The sequence below is a fragment of the Erinaceus europaeus genome, chromosome 23, assembly GCF_950295315.1.
Source record: "Erinaceus europaeus chromosome 23, mEriEur2.1, whole genome shotgun sequence".
NCBI classification, from domain to species: domain Eukaryota; kingdom Metazoa; phylum Chordata; class Mammalia; order Eulipotyphla; family Erinaceidae; genus Erinaceus; species Erinaceus europaeus.
In genome coordinates this window covers 6530656-6546717 of record NC_080184.1, presented here as the reverse complement: position 1 = coordinate 6546717, position 16062 = coordinate 6530656, and the positions used below count along the sequence as shown (strand labels likewise).

Below are 16062 nucleotides of genomic sequence, written 5' to 3'. Positions count from 1 at the left end.
TTGTGTCATGTGCGCTTAACCCACTGTGCTACCACTCGACTCCCCCAGAAAATAATTGTAAATCAACTTTATTTATTTGTTAGTGGAAATTGAGAAGGAAAAGGGGATATAAAGAGGATGATAGAAAGACACCCGCAGTACTGCTGTTTCCTCTTGTGAAACTTCCTCCCTGCACATGGGCCACTGGGAGTTTGAAACTGGGTCCTAATGAGTGTGTGTGCTCTACTAGATATACCACTGCCCAGCCCCATATATAAGAATATTTATTCATACGTTGAGTGACAGGACCAATGGTCAGACAAAGCTTAGAGAGACAATTGTTTATTTGCCTCCAGGGGTACTGTTGGGGCTCACTGCCTACTCTGTGAATCTACTGCTCCTGTCAGCCATTTTCTTCCATTTTTATTCAGTAGGATAGAGAGAAACCAAGAGGGGAGGGGAAGTCAAGCAGGGGAGAGAAAGATAGACACCTGCACTTGCAAACCTGCTTCACTGCTTGTGAGGTGTCCTCCCTGAAGCGTGCGGAGTGGGGGGGACTGAGGGCTTGAGTTGGGATCCCTGCATGGGACACCTTGTGCTTTATACTATGTGTACTTAACCCAGTGTACCACCACCTGACCCCAAGACACAGTGATTTGGAGAGCACACGTGGTGTTCTCAATTTAATTGCTTTGTTTTTTCAAAACTCTGGTTTTCAAGTTGATTTGTGCTGCAAGTAATCTCTTAGAAAGAATTCAGGTATCTTTATGCTACTTAATAATGATATTAAATTTAGGAGGATGTTTGTGAGAACCTCCCACACAAGGCTGCGAATCATTTATCTGGAAATGCAGATGGAGGTGTAAAGAAAATAATAAGTGGAACAGTGAAAGGTAAACATCATTACATTATTTTTCTAACAATTTATTTATTTGTTATTAATTTGTTATGTTACAAAAAAATTGTTATGTTACCAGGTTGTATGGTGACAGAGTATAATTCTACACCACTCACACCACCAATGTTCCCTATCCCTACCCTCCCAGGAGGGTGAATTTGACTTTTCAAAAGAGTGATTTGACAGAATCTTAATTTCTAAAGAATCTGTGGTTTATTTTCCTAGTCAAATAAGATAACCTACCTAATACAGTGTGAGAAAAACAAAACTGAGTAACAGCGTTTGTATTTCCTTTTTTCTTTTTTAAATTTTATTAGTGACTTTATATTGATTTATAATATTGTAAGGTAACAGGGGTATAATCTTCTACATTTCCCACTATGAGAGTTTTGTGTTTCATTATTTCCACTGGAAACTTCCCTGTTGTTTACCCCTTTGGGAGTATGTACCAAATTCTTTTTGGGGTGCAGAAGGTGGCAGTTCTGACTTCTCTAATTGTTTCTCCACTGGATATGTGAGTTTGTATTTTCTATCTCATCAGATATTAGCAAATGCCATCAGATGAGCCAGTGCCATCTCTAAGCCTCCTTCCTCCCTTTCCCTTAGTCCTTTGTTTTCATGCAATACACCACTTCCAGTCCAACTTTCACCTTTTGAATTGCCATCCTGCCTCTATTACCGGTTTTTAATTTTTGTCTTGTTTGCTTAATTCCATCTTTAAGTGAGATCACATGTCATCCTACTCTTTTCAGCTGGTCTCACTGGTTGATTACTCAAGTTTCATTCAACATGAAAAAAAGATGACTAAAAGGACCATTCTAATTAGCTTCGTAACTATACAAACCTACTAAAAGTCTTTTTTTTTCCAGAAAAACTTTCAACCCTATGTTACAACTTTCTGAGTTAATTACATTTTATTGAAATAGTTGTGAATAGTGCTAGTATATTTAAAATTCATATTGATTATTATTCTCCTTAATGTGCTTTGACTATATGTTTATTTTTTTTAAATTTCTTTATTGGGGAATTAATGTTTTACATTCAACAGTAAGTACAATAGTTTGTACATGCATAACATTCCCCAGTTTTTCATATAACAATACAACCCCCACTAGGTTCTCTGAAGGACCTGTCTTTCCCTGCCCCCACGCACCCCAGAGTCTTTTACTTTGGTGCAATACACCAATTCCAGTTCAGGTTCTACTTGTGTTTTCTTTTCTGATCTTGTTTTTCAGCTTCTGAGAGTGAGATCATTCCATATTCATTCCTCTGTTTCTGACTTATTTCAGTTAACATGAATTTTTCAAGTTTCATCCAAGATTGGCTGAAAATGGGGAAGTCACCATTTTTTACAGCTGAGTAGTATTCCATTGTGTATATATACCACAACTTGCTCAGCCACTCATCTGTTGTTGGACACCTGGGTTGCTTCCAGGTTTTGGCTATTACAAATTGTGCTGCCAAGAACATATGTGTACAAAGATCCTTTTGGATGGGGGTGTTGGGTTCCTTAGGACATATCCCCAGGAGAGGAATGGCAGGATCATAGGGAAGGTCCATTTCTAGCCTTCTGAGAGTTCTCCAGACTGTTCTCCACATAGGTTGGACCAAGTTACATTCCCACCAGCAATGCAGGAGGGTTCCTTTGACCCCATAACCTCACCAGCATTTGTTGCTGTTACCTTTTCTGATGTATGATATTCTCACAGGAGTGAAGTGGTATCTTATTGTTGTCTTGACTATATTTTTAGATGTCAAGACATCCTGTGAAGGTAAAGAAGAGAATGATTCGTCTTGGGATTTGCCTTCAGAGTCTGAGGTATTGTCTTCTACTATCATTAGTTTATTTTAATGTTTACATCAACATTAAAAACATTCAACAATATCATTTTTTACTAGAAAAATTGCAAAATTATAGCTTGTATCCACAGTAGGAATTGGCTGGCTGAGAATTACAAGTGAAGCTAAATATTTTTAATTCATTTAATTTCTGGGATGTGCATGTACATTTGGTTTCATGAGATATTTCTTGCCTTTTTGAAACTGCGGATTCTAGGAATCTTGTGTCTTCCATTACAGTTCCTTTCAATTACATTTTGTTTCATACAGATAGGACACCCTGGAGAAAATAGCAGAGAGAGAAAGAGAGACACAGAATGAGGCAGATATATTCCACAGCACCAGAGATTTACACAATGCGTTGCTACTCACATTTAGATTCAGGGCTTGGATCTAGGTCCCATGCATGGCAAGTCATGTGTCCTAACCAGTGACCTGGGCCTATGTATGAACGTATTTTAAATTCAATATTATTTATGAATTTGGTAGTATAGATGGGAATTGAGAGGAAGTGAGGAGATAGAGAGGGACAGTGGAGTTAGAGAGAAACAGCACTGCTTTTCCTCTTGTGAAGTTTCTCCCATGCAGATGGTATCTAGGTGTTTGAATCCATGTCCATGTGAACAGTAATGTACATCATGTAATGTAATGTGAATAGTTGCCACCACCCAGCCCTGTCTATGAAAATATTTTCTCAGGATTCCTAAGTCAGTACCAAAAACAATGGTCAAGTGACATGTAGAGATAAAATTGATCTGGAATAGTACATGTGCTGTTTTCTATTTAGCTGCTTTGATTTTTCAAAATTCTAGTTTCCCCAGTTGGTATGTATTGCATGTATTGCCTTGGAAAGAATTTATATGACTTTATGTGACTTTTAATGATGCTAATTTAGGAGAATATTTGTGAGAACCCCCCTCAGAAGCCTGTGGCTCATTTATCTGGAAATGCAGCTCTACATGGAAAGAAAACAAGTGGACCAGTGGAAGGTGAATTTTCATCTGACAAAAAGTGTGACTTGATAGAAACTTAATTCTAATGTATTTAAAACATATTTTCGTAATCAAATATCATCTACCAAATGCATAGCTAGGAAAAAACAAAACATACTGACAGTGTGTTTATTGACTTTTTTTTTAGATGGCAGCAAATACCAATGCCATCTCTAACCCTTCCTTTCTCTGCTTCCCCGGGGTTCTTTGCTTTGGTGCAGTACACTACTCCTAGTCCAAGTTTTACCTTGTGCCTTTCCTTCCTTCCTTTCTTTCTTTCCTTTTTTTCCAGTCTTCATTTCTTAAGTGCCTTACATAGATAAGTCACATGTTACTTTCTTCCTCTTCTTATTTTTTTTAAATATTTATTTATTTCCTTCTTGTTGCCCTTGTTGTTTTATTGTTTTAGTATTATTGTTGTTATTGATGTCATCATTTTTGGCTAGGACAGAGAGAAATGTAGAGAGGAGGAGAAGACAGAGAGAGGGAGAGAAAGGTAGATACCTGCAGACCTGCTTCACTGCCTGTGAAGTATTTCCTTACCTTGCAGGTGGGGTGCGGGCACTCAAACCGGGATCCTCATGCTTGGAAATACTTGAATATAGAGCGTGTTGTATATGTATTATAAATCTAGAGTAATTGATTATGCCTGTAAATATATATATATATATATATATATATATATATATATATATATATATATATATATATAATTTTTTTAGGTAAAACATCTAGAGTTGGGTTACAAGAGGAAGACCGTGATTTCTCTGAGGATTTGAAGGTATTGTCTTCCACCATGGCTATTTTAAAATATAGGTTATATGGATAGTGCACTGCTTTTTGATGTGTATGACCCATCTGTACTGGCCCCCTCTTTATTGAAATGCAGTGGTCTTGTTCACTTTCTATGTTTCTGTACCTCCATGTCTTATGTAAAAAAAGAGTATGTGTTAGTGGCATTAAATGTAAAAGTGGTGATTTGATTTTACTTTGCTCTGCATCTGCCCCTAAATCAGTTGTCTTGTATTTTTTCCTATCACATGAAATGTCCTGTGCTAAGCATGAGATGAAGTGACAGATAAATTAATGAGACCAGTGTAGTTTCAGTACAATAGCTTGTGACATAAAAATCTATTTTGTTTTTTTCAGTGAAGTTAATTTAATAACAATATTTAAGGACAATTTTTCAAAGAACAAGTCATTATTAGAAATGTATTAACAATTTGAGCCCACTGTTAAAATTCAATCTGATTTCCAATTTGAAGTCTTAAGTGCTTAGATTAAAGGAACTCAGCCTATGGTCTATGCATCAAAAAGTCTGAGACATTCCATCCATTTTCCCCTTCTCATATTAATTAAATAGTTATTTGTGAGATTGTAAGTTAATAGGAGTGCACATTAACACCGTTCCCACCACCAAAGGTCTGTATCCCTCCCCTTCCCCCAGTGAAGCCGAACATCTACCCCCACACTCCACCCAGAAATTTTTACTTTGGTGCCCTACTCCAAACTGTCAGATTCTGCTTTCAGTCTCCCTTTCTGTTACTCTTTCTCAGCTTCTGTTTATGAGTGGGATCATCCCATACTCAACTTTGTCTTATCTCACTTAACATTTTTCCTTTTAGCTCCATGCAAGATGGGTCAGAGAAGGTGGTTCATTATTATTATTATTTTCATTATTATTTATTTTTGTTGCCCTTGTTGTTTTAACCACATTGTGGTTATTATTGTTGTTTTCTCTCTCTCTATATATATATTTTCATAAATAAATAAATCTTTAAAAAATAAAATAGAAGGAGGGTATGTGGTTAGAGAAAACTAGTAAGATTCTTAGAGTGAGAATCTCCCTATTAATGGAATTCTGGTGATAAAAAAAAATCCCTAATTTATGATGGTAGTGAAGGATAAGGAAGGATAACAGTCATCAGTGGGCTAGGATTAGCACATCTGAACAGATAGAATAGTGAGTCACAGCTCTTAACTTCATGAGGAAAGTTCAGAATGACGATGGCAGCATGAGGTGGATGACCATCGTCGGAAATGTTTGTATATAGGTTCCTTTCTTCCTCTCTCCCTCTCTCTCTCTCTCTCTCACTCTCTCTCTCTCTCTCTCTCTCTCTCTCTCTCTCTGTATAACTCCTTTCAATAACTGGTGGATGCAAGATTGGTGGATGCAAGGCAAGACTGGTGGATGCAAATTTCTTTGGCTTCTATTTGTTTGACAAAACCTTTAATTCTGCCTCATATTTGAAAGGTAAGTTTGTCAGAATAGAATATTTGTGATGGGCAGTTCTTCCTGTCAATATTTCAATATTTTGAATGTGCTATTCCTCTCCCTCCTTGCCTCTAGAGTGTGTAATGAGAAATCTGATGAAAGCTTGACAGCTCTACCTTTGTATGTGTGTTTCTTCCTTTGCCTATCAGCCTGTAATAGTTTTCCTTGCCCTTGCTCTTTGATGGTTTCCCTATGATGTGTCTTGATGGAGGTTGTTTTTGGTTCAGGAACTTGGGTGTTTACTCAGTTTCCAAGATGATTATATTTTGGATGATGCCCAGGTGTGGAAAATGTTCTGTGATTTTTTAAATATGGTCTCTACTGCCCTGTTCCTCTCTTCTTCCTTGGTGATCTTATAACTCTGTTATTTATCTTTCTGATGAAGTCTGCTGTTTCATAGAGAATTGATTCATGTTCCCCAAATCTTTCCTCTCTAGCACCTTTGAATTAACAGTGTGTTTTAGCTGAGTCTTCATGATTGGTTCTACTTCCTAGACAAGCTCTATGAGACAAAGCTGCATTCAAAGTGTCTTTCATACATTGAAACTCTGAAGTTTCCCATTCCTGATTTATATCCTCATAATGAATTCTGCTTGTTATTCATCTTTTTTTGTGTTTGATAACTCTCTGGTGATGTGATCTTTTAATTCTTGAGTATGTTTCTGCATATTAAGTTTAAATTCTTGAGTTTCTCTCCTAAGGAATTTTCTAAATTCCTGTACACTCTGCCATGGCTATGGCTTTTTTTTTTTACATCTCAGCTTGTACATTGAGCCTGGATTCTGATATTGAGCCGGCAGGTGGTACTGTGGCTGATGTACTAGGTTTTCTGATTTATACATGAGATTGGGGGGCAGAGGGCAGATTCTACTGCATGTTATTGGACGAATTGAATGTCTGCCAGTTAAAGTTTAGGGTCTCACTTCAGTGTGTTTCAGCCCATATACAGGCCTCTGTTTATGGATATATCCACCAGAAAATCACCAGAGAAATTTCCAGTTCAATTGCTTAATATTTCATCAAGTGAATCAGATGAGTCCATTTCAGCAAGCCCTGTACTTGCAAAGGTAAGCCTTTTAAAAAATATTTCTATATTCATTTACATACCACCCTCTGACCGTTTAATGATGACAAATTCTTTAAAAGTAAATTGGAACTCCTGAAATTTGTTAAGGAAAATAAATACTGAAACAGCAGGTATATGTGTGCAAGACTAATATTTTCATAAATATTGGTTAGGTTAAGTAAAATTAAGTATTACTATGAGAAAAAGTAAGTTTTATAATAAAAAATAACAGGTAGTAAGCATGAATATAAGGAGGAGGGTAAAGAGATGGATAAGTATGTTGAGATGAGGGGGATTATTATAAAACAGAAATGGTGAAAATAAGTGAGAACAGGGGGGTCGGGCGGTGGCGCAGTGGGTTAAGCGCAGGTGGCGTAAAGCGCAGGGACCGGCGTAAGGATCCCGGTTCGAGCCCCTGGCTCCCCACCTGCAGGGGAGTCGCTTCACAGGCGGTGAAGCAGGTCTGCAGGTGTCTGTCTCTCTCTCCCCTTCTCTGTCTTTCCCTCCTCTCTCCATTTCTCTCTGTCCTATCCAACAACGAATTGCGTCAACAAGGGCAATAATAATAACCACAACGAAGCTACAACAAGGGCAACAAAAGGGGGGAAAATGGCCTCCAGGAGTGGTGGATTCATGGTGCAGGCACCGAGCCCAGCAATAACTCTGGAGGAGGAAAAAAAAAAAAAGAAAAGAAAATAAGTGAGAACAGGAGCTCTATTCATCAAGTATGAGAGATATTAAATACATAAAATAAAAAATCCTCTCAGACCCTCCTTAGGGGCTTATAACTCTTTTTTTCCCAAGTCTTTCACTTCTTTTTTTTAAATTTATTTTTTATTTAAGAAAGGATAAAATAACAAAACCATAGGGTAGGAGGGGTAGAAATCCACACAATTCCCACCACCCAATCTCCATATATCTCACCCCCTCCCTGATAGCTTTCCCATTCTCTATCCCTCTGGGAGCATGGACCTAGGGTCATTGTGGGTTGCAGAAGGTGGGAGGTCTGGCTTCTGTAATTGCTTCCCCGCTGAACATGGATGTTGACTGGTAGGTCTATACTCCCAGTCTGCCTCTCTCTTTCCCTAGTAGGGTGGGTCTCTGGGGAAGCGGAACTCCAGGGCACATTGGTGGGGTCTTCAGTTGAGGGAAGCCTGGCCGGCATCCTGATGGCATCTGGAACCTGGTGGCTGAAAAGAGAGTTAACATACAAAGCCAAACAAATTGTTGAGTAATCATGGACTCAAAGGTTGGAATAGTGGAGAGAAGTGTTAGGGGGGTACTCACTGCAAACTCTAGTGTACTTCTGCTTTCAGGTATATATTTTGCACTAGTTTATGGATACGTGTGAACATATGCTCTTTCACACAGAACCTGGTCTATATCTAGGTTTTGGGACTTTGTTAGAAAGTGATCCACCTGGGATTGAATTAGAGAATACTATGAAAGGAAAGGTCTCACCCGAGTAATGAAGCTGAAGGGTTGTCATTCCACACAGGAAGTCTCTGGACACAGTCTGAGCTTAAGCATGTTGAGGTGGCAATCATTGTGTTGATTAGGTTGCGATCAGCAGATGCAATATTATTTGATATGGATTGCGAGAGGCATGCAGGAAAGTGGGCCCTATCCTAAGGTTCCAGGACTGGGGGAAATATAGGCTTTATGGTGGAGATGTGAGGTTCCTGCTGTCTTAGGGTTCAAAAAGACAATGAATAGTTAATGTTATCATCACATTATTTGGTAATTGGGTTAACTTTGAAAAGTCCTTATAACTTATAACTCTTTTCTGTAAAGAGCTGTGGCAATGTATCTGGGAGTATGTCGTGCATGCATGAGCAGTTTAAATCAGTTCACACATGGCTTGGCACCCCACATGCCAGAGCTGTGTTCTGTGTTTCCTTCTGTCTCTCTGAACAACTCACTATTTTAAACCTTAGAGATGAAGTAAAATGGAACCCTTATTCCATCATATTTAAAGTGAGGTCTTCCCTTTTTTTCTTCTTCAATTCTTTCTGGCATGTCAATGATTTAAATGCTATTCCTCTTCAGCTACTCACACAGGTTTCTAACCCCTTTTCTGGGTCTGTCACTCTTTTGTTAGTTCTTACATTGCCATCTTCACATTTACGGATTCTTTTTAAAGTCTCTGTTGTTCTACTTGCAAGCCCTTCATGTCTATTTATTAATTCTGCTATTTTATCCTCTTGTACACCTATTGTAGCTTTTTAGCTCAACAGTTTTGGTATTTTTCATTTATAAAATGGAAATATTGACAAGACCATAAGATAAGAGGGACTCTATTCCACACAATTTCCACCATCAGAACTCTGTATCCAATCCCCTCCCTTGATAGCTTTCCCATTCTTTATTCCTCTGGGAGTATGGACCCAGGGCCATTATGGGGTACAGAAGGTGGGAGCTCTGACTTGCATAATTGCTTACTTGTTGAACATGGGCATTGATAAGTCAGTCTATATTCCCAGACTCTCTTTCCCTAGTGGGACAGGGCTCTGAGGAAGCAGGGCTCCAGAACACATTAGTAGGGTCATATATCCAGCAAAGTCAGGTTGGCATCATGGTAGCATCTGGAACCTAGTGGCTGAAAAAGAGTTGATATAAAATAGAACAGTTTTTTCACTAACCATGAACCTAAAGGCTGGAATATTGCAAATGAAGATTTGGGGTCTCCATTTTGGAAAAAGCTAGTAGGTTTATGTTAGGTGTATTCCAAGGGGCCCATGACTTTACTAGTTTTTGCTTGTGTGTGACATCTAGTATGCAGGTGACATAAGTTATTGTCTGAGGGCATGGTGTCATAGTTGGAAAAAGAACCATAAATCTATATCAGGGAAGAGAGTAGCGCCCAAATATGGGAAAGGTATATAAATATTGTTAAGTGTAAACCCCACCAGTTTGATCTGGGGCCCATATTCAGCACAGAAGCCTCTGACTGTGAGGCACATGGAGGGGTTGAGGGTCCCCCATATGATGTGATGAACCTAAGGAGTGTGGGGAGTGCAGGGAGCCTTCTTTAGGTGGGGAGTGCAGGGAGCCTTCTTTGGGAGTCAAGGCTTAGGCTGAATAAGGTTGTTTGTTTGGGGGAGAGATACTGTCTTGGGACTGGATGTGCTTGGACTTGTGGGCTTCTGTAGTAGAAATGGTAGAGCAAGGGGGCAGTGAGGGGTGAGGGTATGGAGAATCCTGACAGAGCACTGTGGAGATCACCAGAGCACATCTCTAGAAGCATTGATGGGGGAATCCTGCCCAGTATACTGTATGGTTTTGAGTTAAGAAAGTTTTCCTATGTAGCGTTGGTTCTTTTAGTCCTGTTTAGGATCAAATTGATTGCTGGAGTGTAGAGCCCTTTGATGGAGGGATCTGTACCTGGAAATAGCTTTTATGGCAGTTCTGGTGTTCCCTGGGCGTCTCTTTGTCTATTTCTGGGTTTTATGGATTTCATGGCATGGTCCAATTAATGCTTTGTGTAGCTCCCTTGGTAGTTACTGCTTTTTCTGTGTTTTTTTCTCAGAGTTTAGTCGCAGATGGTCACCATCTGCCCAGAAAGTCTCCAAACATATGTCCTGTAGAGCCTCACAAACCTACAGCAATCAGATATCTGGCGTGGGTAAGTCATCTAAAAGTCTTTTCTATACCATTCACATACCATCCTCTGATCTTGATATGATGATTAATACTTAAAAGGAAATGCAAGTTTTGAAAATTTTAAGAGAAAATAAATACTGAAACAAGACCTATGTGTGTACAAGGAATATATATATATGATTTGTCAGTTTAAACAGCCACTAAATACATCATGAGAAAAAAGAAGTTCTTTAAACACAAATAACAAGCACTTAGCATGCACAGAAGGAAATTAAGATGCAAAATGAATCCACTCTAAGAGAGGTTCATTATATTTGTAGATTATTAAAATATACACATATCACCCTTACAAATTACATAATCTGAGGGTTGGGCTATATCGCAGTGGGTTTAACGTATGTGGTGCAAAGGACCCATGCAAGGATCTTGGTCAAGCCCCTAGCTCCCCACCTCCAGAGGGGTCCCTTCACAGGCAGTGAAGCAGGTCTGTAGGTGTCTATCTTTCTTTCCCCTGTCTGTCTTCCCCCTTCCCCTCAATTTCTCTCTGACCTATTCAACAATAACAACAGCTGTGGCAACAATAACAACAACAACAAAAGCAACAAAATGGTAAAAATGGCCTCCAGTAGCAGTGGATTTGTACTGCAGTGATAACCATGGAAGAAAAAAAAAAAAAGAATGCAATATATGAATTCATCCTCCCGAGCAATGGATTAAATTGCATTTTCAATTGAACTGATTAATGTTTTTGATGTAACATGAAATATTTGCTACTATCATTTCGAGGTCCGATTCTAGTAATGCCACCTAAAGAGCATCTTTTAAGTTGCTTAGCCTTTCTGATCAGATGTCTTACTCACTATCTTATTATCAGTAGGAAAAGCAGATAGAAAGACAGTAAGTGAGGTCGGGTGATGGCGCACCTGGTTGAGAGCACATGTTACAGTGTGTAAGGACCCAGGTTCAAGGCTCCAGTCCCCACCTGCAGAGGGAAAGCTTCATAAGTGGTGAAGCAGCATTGCAGGTGTTTTTTTTTTTTATCTCTCTCCCTATCTCCCCATTCCTCTCATTTTGGCTCTCTCTATCCAATAAAAAGAAAGATAATAATTGTTTCTTGTCCTAATCTTTTTCCCCCTCTTACAGAGCAATGCTTCCATCATTTTGATGTCCTATGAAACCTAGAAATGCCACCTATGGAGCATTTTTGACAAATCATTTAACCTTTCTGATCAGACAGCCTCCTCAGAGTTCCTATTATCAGAAGAGATGGGGCTATAACAGATAATAAACTTTCTCTCATCTATATATACAGCAGTATAGCTATGGAATGTGAAGCTTAGGGAAAATCATTCATTTTACTCATTTTTTCCTTGCTAAAATAACAGTCTTTTAATGGAACTCTTGCTGGTTCTTTATGGTAAATGATGACTTTTTCTTAAAGTCTCAATATTCAAATGAAACAGAATTTTACAAGTTAGGGGAGACTAGACTAGCTAAGTGTAGAAGAAAGGAAGCTCCATTTGCATGACTGAAGCAGCCCCCTACCTACTTCTGACTGATTGTTCTTTGTTATTTATCTTCTTTCCAGTAAAATGGGGGATAACTGTTAGATAGTGAACAGTTGATAATTGATCTGTTTATAATTATGAATGACTTTCATAAATGTAAAGTAAACCTGCTACACTTGCCCAGGAGTAATGAAATATTTTAAAAAAAAGAAAAGAAAACCAGTTATCTATATTGATGGGAAAAATGCAAATAAATAAATAAATGAGTTTGAAGTTATGAAAATCATGACCATAGAAACAAGTCACATGATTCAAATGATTGAAAGCTAAAACTACATTTTAAAGAATTTAAATTATCCTTCATGTCAAACTTCCATTAAAGGGTGAAGAAGAAAAAGTGGGAACAAAAAGCAGAGTGGAAAAATCTAATAGCAAATGTCATCAGGCTGCTCCCAAGGATGGGATAGTGCCATCTACCGACCATGGAAATGCCAAGGAAAAGAAAGTTATTAGAAAGGAGAATAAAGATGTTGATAAGTAAGCGGACAGAAAAGATGTCAAAATAGTTGTCGTATTGCTTTAAGACTATGAGTTTGGGTCAATATTGTTTCGAACAATTCTGCGCTTTTTCACGTTTTTAAAATGTATGTTATTGGCCTTCATGTTCTATCTAAATGAGGTAAGGGAGATAACATCATTATTTATAACAGCTGTGCACTTTACCATTAATGGCTTATAGTGGGGTTGCTGATGCAAATGTATGATGTAAAGGCTCTCATCTCCCTGTGAATGTTATCTGAAGGACACACTTACCCCTACTGCATGTCCCTTTTCCATCTTTTTTTTTTTATTTTTTATTTTTTTATTTAAGAAAGGATTAATTAACAAAACCATAGGGTAGGAGGGGTACAACTCCACACAATTCCCACCGCCCAATCTCCATATCCCACCCCCTCCCCCAATAGCTTTCCCATTCTCTATCCCTCTGGGAGCATGGACCCAGTGTCATTGAGGGTTGCAGAAGGTAGAAGGTCTGGCTTCTGTAATTGCTTCCTCACTGAACATGGGCGTTGACTGGTCGGTCCATACTTCCAGTCTGCCTCTCTCTTTCCCTAGTAGGATGGGTCTCTGGGGAAGCTGAGCTCCAGGACACATTGGTGGTGTCTTCAATCCAGGGAAGTCTGGCCGGCATCCTGATGATACCTGGAACCTGGTGATGCAAACTCTAGTATACTTCTGCTTTCTTACTTTGGTGCCATACTCCAAACTCAGTCAATTTCTGCTTTGCGTTTCTACTTCTTCTTTTTTTTTTTTTTTACATGCATAACATTCCCCAGATTCCCATTTAGCAATAAAACCCCCACTATTTCATTCATCATTTTTCATGGACCTGTATTCTCCCCACCCACCCACCCACCCCAGAGTCTTTTACTTTGGTGTAATATTCCAATTCCATTTCAGGTTCGACTTGTGTTTTCTTTTCTAATCTTGTTTTTCAACTTCGGCCTGAGAGTGAGATCATCCTATATTCATCCTTCTGTTTCTGACTTATTTCACTCAACATGATTTTTTCAAGGTCCATCCAAGATCGGCTGAAAACGGTGAAGTCACCATTTTTTACAGCTGAGTAGTATTCCATTGTGTATATATACCGTAACTTGCTCTGAATGACTCTGAAAATGTCCAATAGTTCTAGGTTATCTATCTCTTCATTTAGCTTCCTTATGTCTTTACTGATTTTCTTCCTGGATGATCTGTCAAGTTGAGATAGTGGGGTGTTGAAGTCCCCTACTATGATTGTGTTACTGTTAATATATTGCTGTAGCTCTTTCAGTAGAAGTTTGATGTATTTAGATGGCTTCTCATTGGGTGCATAGATATTAATAATTGTTAAGTCCTCTTGATTGACTGATCCTCTGAGCATTAAGTAGTGTCCATTCCTATCTTTTTTAATCTTATGTATTTTAAAGTCTATCATGTCATATATGAGAATAGCTGTTCCTGCCCTTTTTTGTGGGCCATTGGCTTGAATGATAGTTTTCCATCCTTTCACTTTAAGTCTGTGTTTGTCTTGTTGCGTTAGGTGAGTTTCCTGTAGACAACATATTGTTGGGTTGTGTTTTCTGATCCATCTTCCTACTCTGTGTCTTTTAATAGGTGAATTCAGGCCATTCACATTTATTGATATCAAAGATTGAAGATATTTTAACGCCATTCTTGTAGAGTTTTAGAGTGTTTTGATATATGTTCTATTTGTGGTGGTCTGATTGTTTATAGGAGACCTTTCAGAACCTCTTTCAAGGCAGGCTTGGTGATGGTTGCTTCCTTCAACTGTTGCTTGTCTGAGAAGGTTTTGATGCTTCCATCTAGTCTGAATGACAGTCTAGCAGGATATAGTATTCTTGGCTGAAAGCCTTTCTCATTGAGCACTCGATAGATATCCTGCCATTCTCTTCTGGCCTGTAGTGTTTGTATGGAGAAGTCTGCTGCTAATCTTATGGGTTTTCCTTTGTAGGTGACTCTTTGTTTTTCTCTTGCAGCCTTCAGGATCCTTTCTTTATCCTTATTCCTTTCCAATCTAAGTATGACATGTCTTGGTGTATTTAGGTCTGGGTTAATTCTGTTTGGGACCCTCTGGGCTTCTTGAATCTTTATGTCTTTGGTGTTGTCTAGACTAGAGAAATTTTCAGCTATTATGGCCTGGAGAACGCTTTCTTCCTCCCCTTCTCTTTCTTCCTCTGGTAAGCCAATAATGCGTATATTGTTTCTTTTGAAGTCATCCCATAGGACTCTGTTGTTGTTTTCAGCATCTCTTAATCTCTTTTAGAGATCTCTTACTTCTTCTTTAGTTGTCTCTAATTCATCCTCAATCTTGCTAATTCTGTCTTCAGCCTCATTGATTCTATTCTCTCTGCCCTCTACTGCTTTCTGGAGTTCATCTATTTTGTTGCCCTGCTCTGATACTGTTTTAGCTTGTTCAGCTAGTTGCCTTCTTAGCTCAGCAATTTCAGCTTTCAGCTCTCTAATAACCATGAGATAATTAGAATTTTCTTCCATATTCTCATTTGTTGTTCCTGCAGTTCTGATTACAATTTTTTCAAATTCTTTACTCACTCCTGTTATTATTTCCTTAGCTAATGTTTGGATGTTGAACTCGTTGTTTTGTGCTTTGCCCTCTGGAGGACTTTTAGCTGGACTCTTGTCCTGGTTCGAGTCTCCATTATTTTTTTCTTGTTGTTTTAACCATTTTATATAAGTTAAGAGGTTTTTCAATCCCTGAGTTGGAGTTCAGTGGTGTAAAAGCCTTTTTTTTTTCCCCTGTAGGCTATGGGAGCCTGAGGGCTTTTAAACTATCAATAGGCTTCTTGGCTTAATCAATGACTCCTGACCAAGAGATAAAGCAGGGTGTGGCAGAGATAATCCAGTGGTTATGCAAAGAGACTTTCACAGCCCCTCAGCTATGCCACCGAGGTATAGGTCTTCTCCTGAGTTTCCCGGTTAGATCTCTGTGCCCTGGTGTCCCTCCCTGTTGCTGCTCCAGATTCTGAGGGTAGTAGCAATGGAGACTCAGAGTTGTACTTGGTGAGTCTCTGGGGAGTCCTTTCCTCCCTTCAGCTGTCCCCTTGTTGGTGGAGCAGACTGGAGGTGGTGTCTCCACTGACAAACTGTCGAACTGTTAGCAGTCACTTAATCTCTCCTTAGGCCCCTCTCTCCTCTCTGTCACCAGCCACGCGACACGTGTTTGTACTCACGGGTGATTTACTGGGTTTCTGTGGTCATTCTAGTCCTGTCTTGTTTCGGTCCGGGTGGTCTCCTTTGGTATCCTAGTTGATCCGGGAGAGGAGAGGAGAGGAGAGAAAGCGATCTGCTCCCCCTTTTCCATCTTCACACACCTGAAGCTC

At 39.0% G+C, this 16062-nt stretch overlaps 2 protein-coding genes and 1 long non-coding RNA gene across 7 annotated transcripts in view; all 3 read left to right on the top strand.

Moving 5' to 3' along the window:
• LOC103127055 (zinc finger protein 709-like) overlaps positions 1 to 16062 on the top strand; it is a 1044365-nt gene that overhangs the window by 807745 nt on the left and 220558 nt on the right. The window lies entirely within an intron of this gene.
• On the top strand, positions 860 to 6945 carry LOC132535527 (uncharacterized). Its single transcript, XR_009547309.1, has 4 exons — positions 860 to 872; positions 2629 to 2696; positions 4431 to 4489; positions 6922 to 6945. It is a non-coding gene; the product is annotated as an uncharacterized LOC132535527 (long non-coding RNA).
• The window catches only part of LOC132535523 (putative coiled-coil domain-containing protein 144C), a 71632-nt gene continuing 66210 nt past the window's right edge, over positions 10641 to 16062 (top strand). Inside the window, exon 1 of the mRNA XM_060181634.1 lies at positions 10641 to 10674. The gene's annotated coding sequence lies outside the window, so the exon portion shown is untranslated. The remainder of the gene's footprint in view (positions 10675 to 16062) is intronic.